The following is a 21164-nucleotide window of genomic DNA, read 5'->3' as shown; positions in this document are numbered from 1 at the left end:
AAAATCAGTTTCATTGCGGATTATAAGAATATCAAGGAAGGGGAGGGAATTGTTGGATTCAATTTCAAGAGTGAATTGGATGGCTGGATCAATAGAATTCATAATAGATAGAATCTTGGATAAATCTTCTTTATAACCGTCAAAGTGTCGTCAACATACCGAATCCAAAGACGAAAAGATAGTTTATCAAATAATTTCATCTCAAAATAGTGCCTATAAATGTCAGCAAGTACCGGACTGAGAAGATTACCCATAGTCAATCCTTCAACTTGACGAAAATATGCATTTTGGAAAAAAAAGTGGGTTTGGCTGAGAGAAACTTTAGGAAGCGAAACTAACTCATTAATTTCAGTATGTGTGAAGTGAAATTCCCGAAGCCTAGTTTCAAGACAATTTAGTGCTCCTTCGACCGGAACATTAGTAAACAATGATTTGACATCAAATGAAACCATAATGGAACGAAGTGGAGAAATGTTTTTAAGTTTATCAATGACTTCAACAGAATTTTTTACAGTGTGAATATTGTTAGCAAGTAGAGGAGAAAATCTGGAAACTAAATATTTGGCCAAAGGATATGAAGAAGTACCTATATTGGAAACAATGGGTCGAAAAGGAATACCGGTTTGGTGGACTTTTGGAAGAGCACAAAGCCTAGCGCAATTAGTAATAGGTGGAATAAGAGATTTCTTCAACTGCGTTAGCAGAATATGAGAAGATTTGATAGCACTTTTAACTTTCGTGAGGTCCGAAGTTGAAGGATCTTTAGGGATCCAGCAGTATGGGCCTTCATTTATCAGTTTAGAGACTCCAGTAATATATGTGTGTTTGTCCGTCCGCCCTTATCAGCTTTAGAGATAAGAATATTAGTATCAGAATGAATTTCACGTAAGATCTCATTTTCTTTTTTACTAAGATTCGAACCCAAAGATTTGTTGTTAAAATTAACGTTATGAGTAATTAAGTGGCGGATTGTATCCTTCTGCGTTTCCGAAATTTTGGAGAATTTAAATGCTTTCTCTATAGGGGCGATGATTTGAGGAATCGAAGGTTTAGATGTCTTTGAAAAGTTGAAATTATATTTTAATACTTTTAACTGATCCTCCAAAAGATTTCTATTGGAGATATTAACGATGGGGTTAAAGTTTTCAGTGGGAAGATCAGCTAGATAGGTGAGACTATCCGACTTGTGTGTGAGCTTAAGGAATTTAGAAATAAGCACATTTTTATGCCGTTGACAAAGGGTATCGGTTCTAGACCAAGATGTATGTTCAAATGAGGAAACAATTCCAGTTGAATTAGCAATTGTTAAATGGAGGTAATATAATTCAAATTCAATTTTAGATAACCGTTTGCACGTGTCCCTTATAATATGACGAAGAAGTGCCAGTTTGAATTTATGCAAAATTTTTGAAACGTGAAAGGAAGCTTTAAGGCTACATTTCACATGTATAAATTTGGGAATGATATTTTGATGTTTGCATTTAAGTAGAAACTGTAGGTGATTCAAGAATTTCGTACGCTTAAGGCGTAACTTACAAAATCGGTTCCTGTCAGTGGACATATTGTGTAAAGGGTACAAGCAAGAAACCAGTGAACAAAAGAAATATAATTCCGAAAGTACGGCATAAAAGTACACACCAGTCGGATAGTCCCACCTATCTAGCTAATCTTCTCACTGTAAACGTTAACCCCATCGTTAATATCTCCAATAGGAATCTTTCGGAGGATCAGTTAAAAGTATTAAAATATAATTTCAACTTTTCAAAGACATCTAAACCTTCGATTCCTCAAATCATCGCCCCTATAGAGAAAGCATTTAAATTCTCCAAAATTTCGGAAACGCAGAAGGATACAATCCGCCACTTAATTACTCATAACGTTAATTTTAACAACAAATCTTTGGGTTCGAATCTTAGTAAAAAAGAAAATGAGATCTTACGTGAAATTCATTCTGATACTAATATTCTTATCTCTAAAGCTGATAAGGGCGGACGGACAAACACACATATATTACTGGAGTCTCTAAACTGATAAATGAAGGCCCATACTGCTCGATCAATAAAGATCCTTCAACTTCGGACCTCACGAAAGTTAAAAGTGCTATCAAATCTTCTCATATTCTGCCAACGCAGTTGAAGAAATCTCTTATTCCACCTATTACTAATTGCGCTAGGCTTTGTGCTCTTCCAAAAGTCCACCAAACCGGTATTCCTTTTCGACCCATTGTTTCCAACATAGGTACTTCTTCATATCCTTTGGCCAAATATTTAGTTTCCAGATTTTCTCCTCTACTTGCTAACAAATTTCACACTGTAAAAAATTCTGTTGAAGTCATTGATAAACTTAAAAACCATTTCTCCACTTCGTTCCATTATGGTTTCATTTGATGTCAAATCACTGTTTACTAATGTTCCGGTCGAAGGCGCACTAAATTGTCTTGAAACTAGGCTTCGTGAATTTCACTTCACACATACTGAAATTAATGAGTTAGTTTCGCTTACTAAAGTTTCTCTAAGCCAAACCCACTTTGTTTTCCAAAATGCATATTTTCGTCAAGTTGAAGGATTGGCTATGGGTAATCCTCTCAATCCGGTACTTGCTGACATTTATATGCACTATTTTGAGATGAAATTATTTGATAAACTATCTTTTCGTCTTTGGATTCGGTATGTTGACGACACTTTCGCACTTTTTGACGGTTATAAAGCAGATTTATCCGAGATTCTATCTATTATGAATTCTATTGATCCAGCCATCCAATTCACTCTTGAAATTGAATCCAACAATTCCCTCCCCGTCCTTGATATTCTTATAATCCGCAATGAAACTGATTTTAGCACTACTGTGTACCGTAAACCCTTTGCAGTTTGTTTACCACCCCATGCCAAGTCATGCCACCCTGTTAAGCAACAAATAGCTTCTTTTTACTATTATGTATTCCGCGCGCTTAAAGTTTGTTCCTCGGAATCTTTGCTTACCAATGAACTTAATTATTTGAGAGCAGTTGCGATTGACCGTGGGTTTTCTCCCTTGATTATTGATAAAGCTGTTAAAAAATTTTCATATTCCCATCAAAGAAGACATTCCACTGTTAGAAATAATATTAATGACCTTGTCGTGCTGCCATTTTATCCTTCTGTTAGCTATAAAGTTGCACGGATTCTCCAGAAATTCAATTTTCAAGTCGGTTTCTCCCCTATTAATAAAATTCACCCTTCGATTCTAAAAGATTGCGCTTCTGTCTTGAATTCTTGGGGAATTTATAGTATATCGTGTCAGTGTGGTTTAAGATATATTGGCCAAACAAAAAGAGCGTTGAAGTTTCGTATCAAGGAAGATGAATCTTATGTCAGAAAAGGCGAAATCAACAAGTCTTCAATAGCGTATCATAGTTGGACATTTAACCATAATTTTGACTTTGGGTCTGCAAAAATTATCCAAAAGGCTTCTTCCATAGGTGAGTTGGATTTTCTTGAGGCTTTTCATATTCACAAAGATTTAGCATGTTTAGTTAATGATTTGAAGTCTAATCCAGTCATTCCTAATGCCTTTAAAATTCTACTATCTTAATTCAATTATTTTTGCCGATAGATGGCGTTACCTCCTCGCGTTTGGTACTACCAGAGGGTATAAAAATCAGTTCAGTGGTTGCTTTCCATTATTGGAAGTTCAGATTTTGAGCGTGAAGGTGCATTTGCCTCTCGCTCCCTATTTTTAACTTCGCGAATTTTTCCTTGTCCTTTATGCTTGATCAGATAGCCTGGCTCAGTAAAATTAGGCAGCCAGTGTAACTCTGATTAAAAATGCGTTTATAACCACGTGCCGTGCTGATAAGGACCACATGTTTCTGATACTACTTCTCTTTATTTTCCTTTCTTTCTAGGTATTTTTTTCTCCTGATGAGGTGAGACCTTTAGCTGCCCTCGAAATCGATTGAGTGTTTCAATATTCTTACGTTAAATACAAGGTTGTTTTTACGATTTTGATTGTCACATTAGCGTGTTTCTCTTCTTGTCTCTGTATTGTAAATGTCTGTGCTGACGAGGTGATGCTTTTTCTGGCTTTTGTTTAAATGCAAAGATTTATGGGTTTATAACCTGTGAATATATTTAAAGTTCTTCCTTCCGGTAAAAATTTGAAGTGTTTGATGGAGAGGTAAATTCCTAGTAACTGTGTACTGTTCGTAAGTACTGTTATGCTTTTGTGTTCCGTTTAGTTTTTTGCAATAATATTCAATAGGTTTCCATCCCCTATCTTCAAATTGTTGAAGTACCATTCCAATCGCTGAGTCTGAAGCATCTATATTATAATGACAGAGAGATAGTTCATGATGAGTGTGTTGTATTGACTAAATCATCTTTGAATCAATGAAATTGTTCCTTAGCTTCACCTGTCCACTGAATTTCCCGGTTATCTTTTTTCTGGTCCATTACGGTAGTCGTGTAGGAGAGACTGATTTTTTGATGCATTTTTTAAATATCGCCGATAAAAATTAATAAGGCCTAAGAATGTTCTGAGTTCGTGAACGGTTGTTGGAAGTTTGTAATTAACAATAGTTTGGACTTTGTAAGGTAAAGCTCGTGATCCTTGCAGAGTAATTAAATAACCTAAGAAATCTATTTCTTGTATGCCAAAGATGGAATGCGGAGTCCATAGTCATTTAATCTTTCAAACACTATCTTTAAATGGATTATGCGTTGTTCTTCATTAGCAGACGCTATCAGAATGTCATATAAGTAGGGAAAAGCGAAATTTAGACCAGAAATAACTGTATTTATAAATCTTTGAAACGTCGCTGATGCATTTCTCAAACCAAAGCTCGTGACATTAAATTCGTACAATAGAAAAGGAGTTATAACAGTAGTTTTACATATCCTCATCGGCAATGGGCACTTGATAGTAGACTTTAAATAAATTTATTTTGGAATAAATAATCGTACCTTTTAAAAAATATGATAGAAGTCCTCTATCCTAGGAACAGGATATCTATCAGGAGCTGTTCTATCGTTTAGCTGTCTATAATCTCCACATGGATGAAGAGTACATATTTTTTTAGCACCACTTGAAAAGGACTTGCCCATTGAGAACTTGCAAGACTTATTATTTTCCAACATGAATTGGAACTCTTGCTTAACTACTGCAAGCTTTCGAAGATCCAACTGTCTTGCTTAAATGCACTGGTTTACCATGTGTTTGCATAAGTCTGGGTATTGTTTTAGATGAGTATTAAATTTTGTTGATCACTATTTTCATTGATGGAAGCAACTTCACCAGTTGCTTTCAGTTGAGTTACTCCATCAATTAGTTTCTTTCCATGCAAATCAATTATTAATTTAAATTTGTTAAGAAAAGCAGCTCTTAAAATACCTTTATTAAGTTTGGCCACTCTAAATGGAAATTGGAATTCATGCCTACGTTCCAAATCAAGTGTTAACATTTTTATACCATATGTTTCGATTTCGGTACCATTCGTTGAATACAATTTGAAATCCGAAGATTGTTTGTCTTGTGTTGATGCGGGTAAAATGCTAACGTCTGCACCACTATCCATTAAGAAAAGCACTTTCGACTTTTTATCTCTGATTAAATAGGCGAAATTGGCGACACTCTCAAGCAGTACCGACAGTAGAGCTTGCCGCCTCTTCTACTGCACATTGTCATTTCCCTAATTGGATGACCTATCAGTTGACCAACTGAACGGCTGAGTACATTTATTCTGATGACATTTGTTACCAAAACGAAAATGATAAAAACAATGTTTTCCTTTAGATTTAAATGTTTCATAAATGATTTAATGAGATCATTTGGAAACTTCTGCAGTTTTTCAAATCAAAGAATGTATTCTTCTAATTATTTTGCTGTGATCTTGATCGAAGCAGATTTTTAAATACAGTCTTCTTCGCTTATATTACATATAAGTTGTGACACAATCTTGCAATGCAGTGCTATGAATGAAGAATCCAGAATCTCATTTTCGTCATCTTAAGGTTTTTTTATTTTAAAAAAGTAAAAAATCAGACTGCTCGTAAAATTTGTTCTATATATGGACAAAGTACTGTTTCTCATAACACAGTTCGAAAATGGTTTGATGCATGGAAATTTCAGCTTTCAAGATGTCTGGACGATTACCTCTGTAAACAAAGACGTATTAAAACAAAATGCCATCACTAAAAATCCACATTAAGACCTATCAGACGAAGTAAATATTCCATAAAGAATAGAACATGATTAACTGAAGACCGGGTATGTAAACTCCTACGATGTATGTTCTGCCATGAAATTTAACATGGCAAAACATGCTTGCTTGGGTTTTGGTATATGATTCTTTGCTGAAAAGAAATAAAGAAGCTCCTTTTTAAAGAGCTACAGGAAAACGGTTATGGGGATAAGCCAAAAGAACCTCCTTAAGCAACATCAAGAGTGGGACTACATCTCAAAAAAAGTAATGCTTTGCACATGGTGGGACTACAAAGAAATTGTATGTAATGAATATGTTGCTATCGAACCATACAATAAATTCAGAAAAATATTGTTCCCAAAAGGTATTTTTAAAAGCAGAAATTGAAGCAAAGTTTTCCAGAACAGACAAACTGTCAAGATATTGGCTTTTATCATGGTTAGCCACAAATTTTGGTGAATGTCACACAAATATTTATTGAGTATGATTAGGATGCTTTGTGTCACATTCCATATTCACTGGACCTTCTTCCATTGTATTTCCATCTCTTCAGATCACTGGAATATTCTCTGAATGGCCTAACGTTCATTTTCTTTATAAACCCTCAAACAGCACTCTCGATAAATTTTACAAATAAGCCTAATGACTTTTATTAAAAATTAACTTTCCCACTGCCGGAAAAGTGGCAAAAAACCACAAAACAAAATAGTGCTTATACGATTCAATGAAATTTTCTGATGTTTTTGTAATTTTCATTTGTTTTTATAATGAAAAAACTGCAGAACATTCCGATTGATGCAATATTTTTTCGCTTTATATTTCTAGAGGGAACAAATGAATTGCTTTTCATGAAGAGTCCCCAGTTATCTGTATGGAATTAAAATAACTTCTTGTTCCCAATAATCTGGTCATATTATCAAATTCAAAAGGTTGATTCACAAACTATTGGATCAAGTGAAACTTTAGCGTCAGATTTGCAAATACTGTTTTCTCTTTCACTGAAACTTGTTATTAACTGAAGATGCAGGGGGAAAATAATTTGTTCCAGTGGATTCCTAGTCACTGCGATATCTAGAATAAAAAGCGGAAAAGTATACTAGCACAAAGGGGCATAAAGCAACAGATGAATATACAAAACTCTTATCCCGTTTCTATTCATAAATGCATAGGCAGAATGAACAGCTATTAATTCATATTTCTTGCAAGAGCTGGAAATCATTTTGGATTAGAAATACAGTATTTCCTCTTATATTTTTTATTAATTTTATTGTTCAAAAATCAAGATGGGTAAATTATGTGAGAAATTTAATTTTGGAAAAATGAATGAAAACATCAAAAATATAATGAATGAAAAGTATTCATGGATAAACTATCAGAAACAAACGAGAGGAATATGACCCGATCCACCTGGTCTAAAAAACTACCAGATAGATAAATTTTAACCAATAAGAATACACAGTAAATTCAATATCTAATACATATTGAACCAATATCTGATGTTAACTGAGCTGGCTGCGCGACGTGTTTGGCTCAATGGCCCTGTAAAATTCGGGGGGCACTTCACATGAATGAATCTTGGCCGCAGTTCTTGGAAGTGAATCGGAAGAATGAATAAGGGCACAAACAAAAGACCCAGATTTGAAACATCAAATGCACCAGAAGTAGACAAGGCTACAAATGAGCTGGAATATTACAGAAGTAAAGTAAAATCTCATATTTGGAAAGTCTCCTGAGGGTAAGAACACCTGCCATGTCCGGATAATTTAACAAAGAATCGGCATAAAATAGATTTTAAATGATAAATGCAAAGGAAAATAAAACCAATGAAATGCTAACACAGAAATGTAAATATAAATTGAATACACTGAATAAAAATAATCAAGAGAACATAATTTATCAATAAACTAGCCCTTAATGGTTATATACAACAGAAGAACTGGGAAACTAGTGTGAATATGTTTTTAATTTAACCGAGAGCTAAAAAGCTGGGGGGATATGGAAGGATGTACAGTAGTAAATAAACTTTGTGTGCAAGTACAGTTGCAAAATTCAGACACGCTGTTGGACAAGACAGTCTAATAAGTCATCTATATCTATCAATCATTCACTGGCGTCTTAACAAATCCTGACTATTTGCTTTGTGGGCAAGCTGAAGAACTGAACCGGACTCATATTATGATATGTTTGAGATAATGTGCAGTCTTTGAGATGACGAGATACTGCAGTAATAGAAACTGGTGAAATACTGACTTGTTTTTCTTGTTTTGAGCTTCATAGTCTTCCTCTTAAATGCTAGTCTTATCTGGTAAAAATTTTAAAAATAAGTACATATATATTCTTCGTTTTTTGAAAGAATATTAACCCATTTTATCCCAATGTTCTATTTAAAGGACAACTGAAAAATAGCACGTAGAAATCAGTAATTGCTAGGTGCGAATATTTTGCCAGCTGGAATATATAGGGATATGTATTAGCATCTGCTAGCGTGAGTTATGTGTCTCGCCCCTTCCTACTTCCTCTGGACATTTTGATTATTCATCGCATTAGTGGGCGTGGTTTGTATCCTCTCTTTGTGGTTGCAGAATTCGTTTTCAGTTTACTTTGGACACTCGGCTGGGCATTTTGTTTAAAGAATTATGCAAGTCAACAGAAAACAAGACAGACTGACAGTAAAAAAATTTATTGCCATATTGCATAAAAGTTCTAGAAATCATTTTTAATCTTAATATTCTTAATTAAGTTGTATAAAAATGGTCCGGAGTTTTCAAACTCAAATATTTTGAAATACATTCTTCATGCCAAATAATAATTGTAATTTCACACTAATTTCCATATAAAAAATACTTTAACAATCATACTCCAGTATTAGGACAATCAGAAAGATAAAAAATATTAAGCTGAGCTTAAAGAATATTTTGTAATCTCTTCCACATAAATAAAATTGAAAGCGTTATTTTAAATATTGCAAATAAAATTGAAAAACTAAGGTATTGCACAACAGAAAATGAAATACTGCAATATCAAGGAATAAAATGATACCAATACTAAAAAAGAATGATTTCATTTATGACACAGATAATGATTATAAACCTCTGTAAAGTATAAATTAGTTATAAAAATAAATTTTTCATATGTACACCGTACCAAAACTAAGATGTGTTAAATAACCATGATAACATAATGCACAATAATATGATGTTAGTCTTAAATAACCTTCACACACCTTACAGAAAATAAATCATTATAGCATTACACATAGTTATTCATGCATATATTACTCACAAATCAATGCCAGAAATCCAAGCATGGCATAGCTAATATTACACAAGCATGTGTTTTATACAGTCAAAAATCTACATAATAATGTATCTATGTAAAAGGCATCGATGGTGGGAATGAGACAGTTCAGTACAAAATGAGAAAACACACATATTTTACATGTATATGACATGCCTAAAAATAAAATAATTCAAAAATATCAACCAAATATTTTTTTTAATTATGATCTTTCAACATTTGAAGAGTATTTAAATATTTAGTGGCTTGCTGCGAAACCCAGTAAGTAGATTTGTGATTCATTTGCTTGATAACGTTAAATAGAAAACTGCTTTCACTGAAACATTAAAGGAAGACATACTTCAGTAAGGCAACTACTTCCCAATGTGCACTTAAATGCCTTATTACATAAAAAATTATACAAGTCCGTATCCAGATTTTTAAAATTAAAACCCATGATTATTCACTTCCCGCTAATTATCTAATTATCTAATAATATTGCTAATTATCAATCATTTCACCTTAAATAATTTTAAAATTTAATAATATATTACAAATTCAATAAGTAAAATGCAAACTTACATCATTGGTTTAAAAAGTTCATTTTGGAAAGCAATTAAATTTGAATTCCATTCATACACATGAATGGCATATCTTAGGCATACTAGTTTTACATTCCTATGTTATTTTAGATATGGTAAATGCTCAGATAACAATAAAAAGGAAACTGAATAAAATTATAATAAATATTATGAATGAGGTAAGCTTGAACAATATGTACTGATCCTGAAAATACCGTCATAAACTTGATTCAAGAATGAATACTTTACATTCCATACTAAATATAAATTTTAATTCACATTCACTCACTGCCCCCCACACACTTGAATAATGACTACACACCATTCATGATGTAATTAAAAAAAAAGATACAGTCAAAAGTCGTTAATTCGGACTCGTCGGGACTTCGGCGATTCCGGATTATCGATTATCAGTTTAAATCTGGTAAGATGGCATGCAGAAATTATACAATTAAAAATATGAAACCGTAATTTATGAAATAAAGAACAATTCTGATCTAAAGGGTATCAAAATTTACAAAAAAAAAGCTTAATATTTATTTGTTTCCTTTATTAAACATTTCTTTCAATGCAAGTTGTTTAAGTTGCTTCGTTTTATGTAATAATACTTTCTCTTTAATTCTATAAACAGACATAATTTCTTCTTCAGTTACAAAGTTCCACTGTTCAAGTCCTATAATTGCTGTGTCGAGAATACCGACTAATTTGTCAATCGAAATTTTTTCGTTTTCAATAACCTCCGTGTCACTTTCTTCACTATCGGAAGCGAATTATAATGATTTGATTTAAATCATATCAAAGACGGAGTACATCGAGATGAAATACTACATTTAGTAAAGAATTATAAGCCGAATAAAATTAAAATATCTGCCCTGAAGGTAAGGACAGTGCTGACAGATAAACTTCCAATTCATAGTGCGCCGCGGCTTCCCCCCCCCCGCGTATAATTGGCAAGAAATAGCTGGCTGTAGCACCTCATTTCACAAATTGGAATTTTTACATATTTTTATTTTTGAAACTGAGACTGATTGTTAACAATTTAGCATATTTACCAAGCATAATTAGCGTTCCAAATAATTACAAAGCTATTGCATGCTTTCAGGGCTGGCTATTTTTTTCGCTTTTCCTATGCTGTAAGGAAATTTCTAACTACTTCTTTTAGAAAATAATATTTTAAATCTGAACTAATATAAAATTTCAAACAAGCAATTTTCTCTTCCAATTTTTATTAGTGTAAGTAAGTAAAAAATACTAAAATATTTAAAAACGAATTTTTTAAAGTTTTGTTTAAAATTCTAAGTCGTGCTGCTTTTTTTTTTAAATTATAGATGAGTATTATAGCACAATTTCTATAAAGGAATTTTATTTCAATTATATTTCCTCAGCTGCCTAGGCATCATCCTTGGCAGCTGAGGATGGTGGTTCGGTAAAACCATCGAAACTAGTCCTGTGAAAATTTTGTAAATATAACGCTGGTTTTTGTTGTTTGACTTCTGAATGATGAAATATATATGAAACTGTGAATATAATTAATGAAACTGAGCTTAGTGAGTGACCAAATACTGTGATCTAGTATCTGCATGACAGGGAAACATATATTTATTATTTTGGGGAAGCATCCATTACATTTGATGCTGGGAGACTCTTTTGTTTGTAGGTAAGTCCTCCTCTGCTTCTCATCCACATGTTCTAAATACCAGGTTTTGGGAAACAGATCTTCCACCTTTCCTACGGGTGTGTAAGGAGCTGAAAACATAGTAGTAATAATAATCAATAAAATATTGGCAGGCATGTATAAAACTAAAAACTATTAATTTACTACAAGGTGTTTTATTAACATTATACATATTGCAGTTTCATAAATAATTAAATCATGTGACTAAAAACACTTAACATGTCACAATATCCAAATTACATATATTTATATTCTTTTAAGTTTATTGCCTTTAAAAATCATTAATGAATATGATACATCAATATACATGAAAATATGATAGCATTACCTAAAACACATACCGTGCTTGCCAACGTATAAGACGTACTTTTGTCTTTGAAAACAGGTCTGAAAACTTAAGTGCATCTTATATGTGGATACTACGTCATATACGTTGATACGTCGTTTGTGAATGGGTCAAAGTGTCAAGAGATGCTGTGAAAACAGAGAAAATGGTTAAATCATTTAAGAAGTGTGGCATTAATAATGCAGTGGATGATACAGGGAACAATTTGTTGGATGAGAATGCAGATGCTGATTTAGAAGATGTTTCAAGTGACTCTTCATTTAGCTCTGGAGATGAGTGTCTGGTTTTTGACAAAGGAGATTAAAAGGTGTTCTTTCCCAAATAAATTGGATATTTTCAGAAAGTATAACAAGTATTACTTTGTATTCGTCTTACTTTATATTTAAAATATTGTAAATTCATTATAATGATCAGTATTAAAGTTTCATCCTTCAAAAATGTGTATAAAAAAGGGGGGCGCATCTTATAGGCTGGTGCGTCATATACGCCAGCAAATACGGTAATTATTTCAAAAAAGTAGATGCATAATTAAGTTTTTGATACATTTACAAGTTACAACCTTATTTTTTGGCACTTCTAAGAGAGCATCAATAAGTAAAAAAAATTACATATTTTAAAATTTACACACTAAAAAAATGGCATTTTACTTATTTTCAAATACAAAATTTGCGTAAGAACTTACAAATATAAAATTTGTGACATAAAACATAACTTCACCCTAAGGGATTTTTTTTTAAATCCCTGTTCCCAATAGCCTTGGTAATGAAAACCATACCTTGATGGTGAGTGGCATTCCTGAGTTTCAGAATTTCTGTGAATTTCTCTGGACTTACTTTCCTTCTGTTCGTAAGTCTAGATTTGATGTTTTGAAGACTGTCGTGCAAGTAACGTAACTGAGAACCTTTCATGATATCATCCGTAAAACGAAGGGAAAACAGAGTGGCAGCCAAACCAGAGCCATAAGAAAACATTCCTACTCTAATTGCTTTTAAGTCTTCTATTTTTTGACTAAAAATTAAAATAGTAAAAATCATGCATTTATAAAAAGAAGTAATGGAGAAGAACAAGATTATGAACTTATTTAAATCATGTGCATAATATGGATACAGATAATTTTGAAACTATTTAATCTCTTCAAGCCTCTTGCTGTCAGTTCTTTTCAAGACTTAAGTAGATTAAGCTTTGATCACAAAAATATGGCTTATGAGCTTTTTTAGCATCAAATAAGGAAAAGAAGTCTGATCAAGAAATAGCTCTGTTTGAAAGAATTTATATTCTTTAAAGAAAACAAATCAATAAACAATTTTTTTTATCAATGATTCAGTGTTTTATTCCATTCTTTAAATCATTGATTTTGAACTAGGATTGTCAAATTTTTTAGAGCAATTCTGAGTAAATATTTTATTTCATATAACAGCATTCACCATTTCAAATTCTACACTAACTTAACAGTTTCTACTAAATGTTTCAAATTCCTCTTTAATGGTACATATTTTAGTGTGTGGATTAAATGTTACATATTCCTAGCTGATTTATTTAAATAGTATTTAATCAATACTATTTAAAAAGTGAAACTATGATCAAGCTTTTGGAAAATACACATGCAAACTCCTGTAATTCAATTGTGCTTCCTTTAACATTAAATTAATCTTATGTGTCCCTTTATAGCAACTATGCAAATAACTCAATGGATACTGAAAACATAATCTGAACTAATCTTAATTTCTATATTCCTTTCCCCCCCATACTCTTCTTGCCTTATTTAAACTTTAACCTTAACTAAACCTCATTTATTGATAAAGCTATTTTACAAGACAGTAAACTTAAAGGTAAAGCAGAGAACCACATTTGTAAAGAAACAAAACAACCTGATATAATTTTTGAAAAAACTCTATGTTATTTTTCTAACATGAAACTTTTCATAATGTTCAGTATAGATTAAGCAGGTCTGACAACAATTTACAGTTGAATAACTGGTGAAAGTAATCTGTTAATAGATCTCCATTCCAGAACATAAAAATCTATAATATTCTATCAAATACTACAGTTAAAAGTCTTTAATCCGGACATCCATAATCCGGAATGATCCATAATTCGGACCTCAAAGCTACAAACTTTCTGCGCATGTGTTAACGCATAATGCGTTGATGCATGCGCATAATACGTTTACGCATGCGCATTTAATGTGTAACGGACGGTATAAGCTAAGCTAAAATTATCTAATTATCTATTTCAGTTAATGTTGCAGATTGTGTTGTTCCTTAATCCTCTAATTGGATCTGGCTTATTATTTTTTGCAGATTGTTAGAGCAATTTTATAAAAGTAAGCTTGAACTTTATGTCAAAAAGAATTTTCGATTGTGGAGCTGCCTAAGGATCTACAAAGCAAAAGCATGTTTCGATGTCCATCAAACAAAAAGTATAATTGCTGCAAAAAAAATGGATAAAGGCATATCCTTTGTTTCTCTAACCATTCCGAAATCTGTTTATGAATTTCACGCTGTTCTGCCGGGGAAGGGCGCAATGAGCTGGAAGTTGATCTGTCAGCACTATCCTTATCTTCAGGGCAGATGTTTTCATTTTATTCAGCTTATAATTCCTTACTAAATGTAGTATTTCATCTCGATGAACTCCGTCTTTGATATGATTTAATCAAATTCCTCGTCATTATAAATATCATGAATACACATCAAATAGTTTTCTGGTTGCAGTTTTCTAATTTCGACTATGCGTAATGTATGCTTTACGTATGCACGCATTTCAAGAAATGTTTAATAAAGTAAACAAATAAATATTAAGCTTTTTTTTGTAAATTTTGATACCCTTTAGATCATAACTGCTCTTTATTTCATAAATTACGGTTTCATATTTTTAATTTATAATTTCTGCATGCCATCTCACCAGATTTAAACTGATAAACTGACGTAAAAACCGATAATCTGGAGTCGCTGAAGTCCCAACGAGTCCAGATTAAAGACTTTTGACTGTATATAATAGTCATGAATTTAACACCACAAAATAGGTTTTTCTTAAAGAGAGGAAATGCAACCCTGGTCTCAACAACTTTCTTCCAACTTACTGAAAATTAGGTTTTTTATCTTCAAATTTATCATTCAAATTCCTTTTCCACTCTATATAATAAATGAAGCAATTTCAGAGAAATGTTGCTGCACAACTGTTATTTAAACAGAGATAGCTTCATCAAATAAATATCATGATAATTCTTTTCGACAGCTTTAAAACAACATTTTAAAATTACTTTACTTAAAAACCACAGGAATGAAATATTCTAATAACTGTGCCTCCACCCTTAACTCCCCATCCTCCGAAAAAAACTCAGTGCAACAAACACTGTCCTAATATCTGAAGCTTATATTTGTTTTTCACACAAAACTTTTTTGTATATGTGTGTGTGTGTGTGTGTGTGTGTAACTTTCTGATAATTTTCTATATTTCATTTCCAAAATGGAAACTTTCGTGCCCCACCAATTTCGCATTATTTTCGTTGGCATTAATAAGTACATCACTTTCACATAGTATATTTAACTTTCAAACCTTTATATCAGTCTGCCTGATGATAATAATTACTTAGGAGATTGGTGATTTCACAATATACCCTATAGCCTCAGATACAGAAATACAGTGGAACCTTGAGATACGAGCATCTCTATATACGAGAAATTCGAGATACAAGGAAAGTATGAGTGAAAAATTTGTCTCTAAATATGAACAATGAGGAAGGTTGTTGGTATGCATGGCACCATTTCCTGATCCGGCGCAACTCGGGGGAATCCCTCCGAATTACTTTTGCCTGAAGGAGAATTCTAACTGTTCATTCTGATAATCCACTTTCTCTAAATTATCTTCGAAAACAGTCCAGTCGATGACACCAGTTCGAAGAGATCTTTTATTCTTAGACATTTTCTCCAATTCTCCTTGTTCGGACTTCCACCACTGAATGCATCGCTCATCAACTTGAAATTCTTTAACCGAGCACGATTTACAATTTCGATCGCTTTCTTCACTGTTGAAAGCTTTAAAAGCAGCTATATAACTTTTTCTTTAAGTAGGAGCCATAATAATAATAATTTTTTAATGATAAGGTAAACAAAAGCAAGCTACGAAGCAGTAAAAACATGTAAGAATGATCACAGCACTTGCCAAGCAAATGTAGCTATTTCCATTAAAAAAAGGGGGTGTCATAGGAAAACACAGGCAAAACCACAGAAGTTAGCAGAAAGTACATGCATTACGATGTCTTTATACAGAACGCCACCTGCCTTAGTTAGGCAAGTTTGAACTTATTGCATTGCCTTAGTACAATCCAAGGTCAGAATATTGCAGCGAATTTTAACATAAACGTTTCGCTTGTGCATAACTTAAAAAATGATGCATAACTTAAAAAAATGACATAACTTATAAACTTGTGCACAACTAATAAACATTAGCATAACATAACTTATAAACTTATGCACAACTTATAAACATTATCATAACTTAACCTGTGCATAACTTTAAAAAATGATGCTAATTCAGATCGTTTATCTGAATTAGCAAAGTTTTAAGGACAAAGGAAAAGTAAAATTCCCTCAGATACGCCACTCCGGCAGATACGATGCACACCTAAATTTTCAACTTTTAAACATGTATAAGCTGCAGCTTGTCTTCCCGAGATCATGGTACATTTAAACTTATGATCAGGAAAAATCCCAAATTCGGAATTGCCAAAGTCATGACGAGTCCGGATCTCAGACATTGTACTATAATGTTTGTAATGCTTGCTGCAGCTTAGATAATGTTCTCAGTGGAGGCAGCTATATGAACAAGAAGTCCCAATATTCTTGTTGAATGCTTACTTAGCTTCTGGATTGGATTAAAACAGTATCTATGGCAGAGTACACTATTAAAGAACAGCCCCTTTTCTGAATTATCATTTTACTTATAATGTCCATGATAATCATTAAAAATAACTTATTTATAAAACAACATAAGTATTTAAACCAATGCATAAGTAGTTAGGATTATTATAATTACCAAAAATCATATATATCAAATTACCTTGCAATAAAAGAAACAAGACAGGCATATAGAGAAGGAGTGTACATGTTGCCCACTTCTTTAGCAGTCAAAAGGCTGGGTTTTGTTTTCTTTTCAAATATAGATTTGCTATGATCCACAAATGCTTTTTCCACTTCTTTATTAAAGTATGTATCCTCCAATTTAAGGTTACTACAATAAAATCGACAACAATTTAGACATATAATGAAAAAATTATTTTGAAAATTTTTCTTAAAAACTTCATATTATTTGAACAAAATAGAAATTCTTATTTCTTATTGAAGTGCATTTAAAATCATTTTTACGTTCTTGATATTTCAAAATAGTGCACAATAACATCATAATCTTAGACTATGCAGGATGTTTAAAAAGATTACTAAATACCATTTAAATTAATTTATCACAGTGGTTCTAATTTAAAAACTGAATCAAAAATCTTTTAGAATGCAACAGTTTTGTTCACATAACAGATTTAGGTAGAAGTAACTGAAACATTAAATATTTCCCTAAAGATTCAAGAGAAAGCAAATTTCAATCCTATTTCAAATTGTTCCCTGTGGATGAAAGAGAAAATAAATTTTAACAGGAAAAGTATTTTTTAGTTTTGGCAAATTAAAAGATCCACTTTCATGCAACCAAAATTAAACAACATATTATTAAATAAATTTCTAAAACTATATAAATACAGAAAATTTCCTAAACTTTTCAAGACAAAATCAACATGGCTTTGCATTTCACCGTTCTAAAGAAAGGGTGAAGAAAACAACTTCTTATCAGTTTTCATATTCTTTTCATGTTGAAATGGAAGAGAGATTTGTAGAAAACGTGATTCAGGATGTTAGAAACAAATATCATAATACAACACTGGGAACAGCCATTTGAAGATGATTTTACCTATCTTGCTAAGAATGGAAATATGCAGAAAATTGGAAAGGTCCTTTTCAGTTAATGGGCACCACCTAAGCCCATTCCTGGCAGGTATGCAGCAAATGCCCTGCATGCAGGTGCCAAATTTAGGGACACCTAATTTGATAAGTACCCTGTAAAGTGAAGTTACCTGTGTAAGGACAAATATATCATCCACTGACTTTTTTGGTCCAAAATTCAGTAAAAATGGTCTTTTTTGTCCAAAGGCCAAAATAAATTATTAAATTATGTATTTATAATTATTACAGAGAGATGAACCAAAAAAACTTGCACATAGGCACTTGAACCCCCAGGAACGTGCCAACATCACCCACCACCAAGCATAAATGCTGGCATGAAATCTAACTGTAAGGAATTGCAGACCTAACTACTTATGCAGCTTCATGAAACAAGAAGAGGTATTTCATTAAATTCCAAACAAATGCAAAAAACAAAGACAAATACTCACAAAATAAGAACGCAAATGATTATTTTAATCCACAGTTGTCATTAATTTATTTCTAACTAGAGTAGACAGAATTCTATCAACAACAGCTCGATACCAGAAATAAATTAGTTGAATAATTACAAGGAAAGGAATATGCCAGAGGTGGAGAACCTTTTTACCATGAAATTAGGCAGTGATAAAGAGGCTACATAAGTGATAAGGTGGTGTATTTAATCACGGCAAAGCACACTAGGGCTATCTGCCTAAGGGGAGAGATGCCTTCGTGGAGGACTTTCTAAGGGAAACTGGCTCGTATACATGTTACACATGGGAAAACCACAAAAACACCATGCAGCCAGCCCGTTCGCGGGATTCGAACCTCGGACCGAACTACCAGTGTTTAGCGACTTTAACCGCTCGGCCGCTAGTGGGCCTCATAAGTTATAAAGGACACATTTAAATTAGGCTGATTTAAAGGAGGCCACAATAAGTTGATATACCTTTAAATGCGATTCTTGTGAAATTAATATAAGTTTTTGTATAGTTTTATCACTTTATTGCATTATATAGAAATAATGAAACAAAATTAAAGTCATTTATTAAAATAAAAATTTACAATATAAAATATTTTTGAATTCACATAAATAACAACATATATTTATTCTTTCGAATAAAAATAATAAAGTAGAAGTATTTTTCAATATATTTATTACATTATAAAGAAAACAATAGAAAGTAATGATATTACATTATAAAAAGTCAACATAGCAATAGTACGTAAAATAATGTTAAAATCCGATGAAATATTAATTTAATGGGATATCTGCATTTGTTTCTTTCCTGAAAGCGATTGAATATTTGGATCAAACTTCGTAACCCGCCTTAGTATACCCTCTACATGAAAGTCTGTAATTTGCATTCTTAAACTAGTTTTGATTTTTGTCATGACAGAAAATGTTGACTCGCAGCAGTAAGTACGTCCACAGCAGGAAAGTAAACAGTGTGCATGGTTTCGTAGGCATGAATACTCAACAGCATTTTGCCAGATTTCTATGGGATCCTTTTTAGTGTCAAAAAGCCATTTGAGGATACTATCTTCCTGCAACTCAAATAACTCCATTTGTAGTTCCATAGAAGCTTTGGATATATCTATTAAATGTGGTTCAAATGCCAGTTTCATAGCAAAAGTGTGCTCGTCAAAAATCTGAAAATCAGTATATTCTTCTATTAAAAAGTCCAAGACACTACATATTCATCAAATGTTTTATTTTTACATTTTTGCTCATTCAATATTTTTGCTAGTTCTGGAATTCATGATGACGCATTGCATCTACGGAAATATAGTTCAAAATCAAAACAGTTTTATCCAGAGTATCTTGCAAAATGGTTATTTTTGAAAAAAAAAAATTGCTGATGCAAAATACAGTGAAATATCAATTTTTTCACGTTTTCTTTTTTTAATAAAGCAATAAATCCTTCTCTTTTACCTCTCATGGAAAGTGCATCATTGGTGCAGATACTGACTAAATTACTGATATTTAATTGTTGTCGATGGCATAGTTCTTGAAGTTTTTCGAAAATGTTAACTCCGCGAGTTGTTCTAGTGAGCGTACACAGTGCAAAAAGTTCTTCGTAACACTGAAAATTTTTAGTTACAACATGAATAAAATACAAAACTTGCACGAATCATTTTTATCAATGCTTTCTCTAAATTAAGCAATGAATTTAAATGCTTTCATCTAAATAAACAATTGAAAAATAAACATCTTCATTTTGTATAACCATACAAAGTTGCTCTGCTACATTTTCAGCTAATTCATGCCGCCGATCTGTTATAGTTCTTGAAAGAGGAAATTAATTGTATTTATCAATTTTTCCTGGACCTAACATACCTACTGCTTCAACAATACATTCTTTAATTATTTCTATGTCGCTAAATGGTCTGCCTTTTTTTCCCAAGTACATGTGCTATTTTATAAGTAACAGCAAATACAGTGGTATTTTCTTTACAAAAGCATTAAAGTCACCTGTTGATGATGCTTTTCATTTTTCAATTTGTGAACTGCAGTCTGATGAGATTCACCTTCTAAATTGAAATATTTACATTCTTTACGAGTCAAATAGTGTTTATTTGCATTTGCTTCCTTCAAAGTAGTCAAAACTGTATTGCACAATAAACTCATCATTTTATCTTTCACAAAAGTAAAGAAATAATCTAATACTCTACACTAAGCATTTGATTTTCTTCTCTTTCAGTTTGACAAGATATATAGTATCTTTAAAAAAGCATATACTTACTAAAATACAATAAAACCGTGTATTAGTAAAAATTCAGAACAAGTAAAACAATAACTAGATTTTCAGAATGGCCTATAGCATGTAGGGTTTATATTTATTTTAACTAACATTTATTTTAAGTTTAAACTATCTTTCCTGTCAAGCCTTACTTTCCCCTGGAATTGCCAATGCCAGAGTATGTAAATTTTAGTAGAACGCGCAAGGATTCAAATTATCAGCGGAAGTATTCTGAGTTAAATAGAAGGGAAACGAGTTCGAAGGTGTGCTTTCTTGCTTCACGAGCGTGGAGGTGGCTAGTTAGAAATTGAAGAACCACGCCTTTCGGCCTGTGTGCTTGCCTCGGCAGTTTGTTAATCTTTCAACTTAATATTCAGAAGTATGCTAAAGTATCAGCGGTA

At 32.4% G+C, this 21164-nt stretch overlaps 1 pseudogene across 1 annotated transcript in view; it reads right to left on the bottom strand.

The window, feature by feature from the left end:
* Positions 1–8842: 8842 nt before the first annotated feature.
* Positions 8843–21164, bottom strand: part of LOC118196816 (hydroxymethylglutaryl-CoA synthase 1-like) — a 119283-nt pseudogene continuing 106961 nt past the window's right edge. Inside the window, exons 8-10 of the transcript XR_015039599.1 lie at positions 17115–17285; positions 12832–13064; positions 8843–11781 (exon numbers count right to left, since the gene is read on the bottom strand). The product of XR_015039599.1 is annotated as a hydroxymethylglutaryl-CoA synthase 1-like (transcript). The remainder of the gene's footprint in view (positions 11782–12831; positions 13065–17114; positions 17286–21164) is intronic.

This window comes from Stegodyphus dumicola, chromosome 2 (assembly GCF_044657685.1).
Source record: "Stegodyphus dumicola isolate Sdum_Otavi_A_Nest chromosome 2, ASM4465768v1".
In the NCBI taxonomy this organism is placed as follows: Eukaryota; Metazoa; Arthropoda; class Arachnida; order Araneae; family Eresidae; genus Stegodyphus; species Stegodyphus dumicola.
The sequence above is the reverse complement of the archived record's forward strand: the minus strand, read 5'-3'. Positions and strand labels throughout refer to the sequence as shown.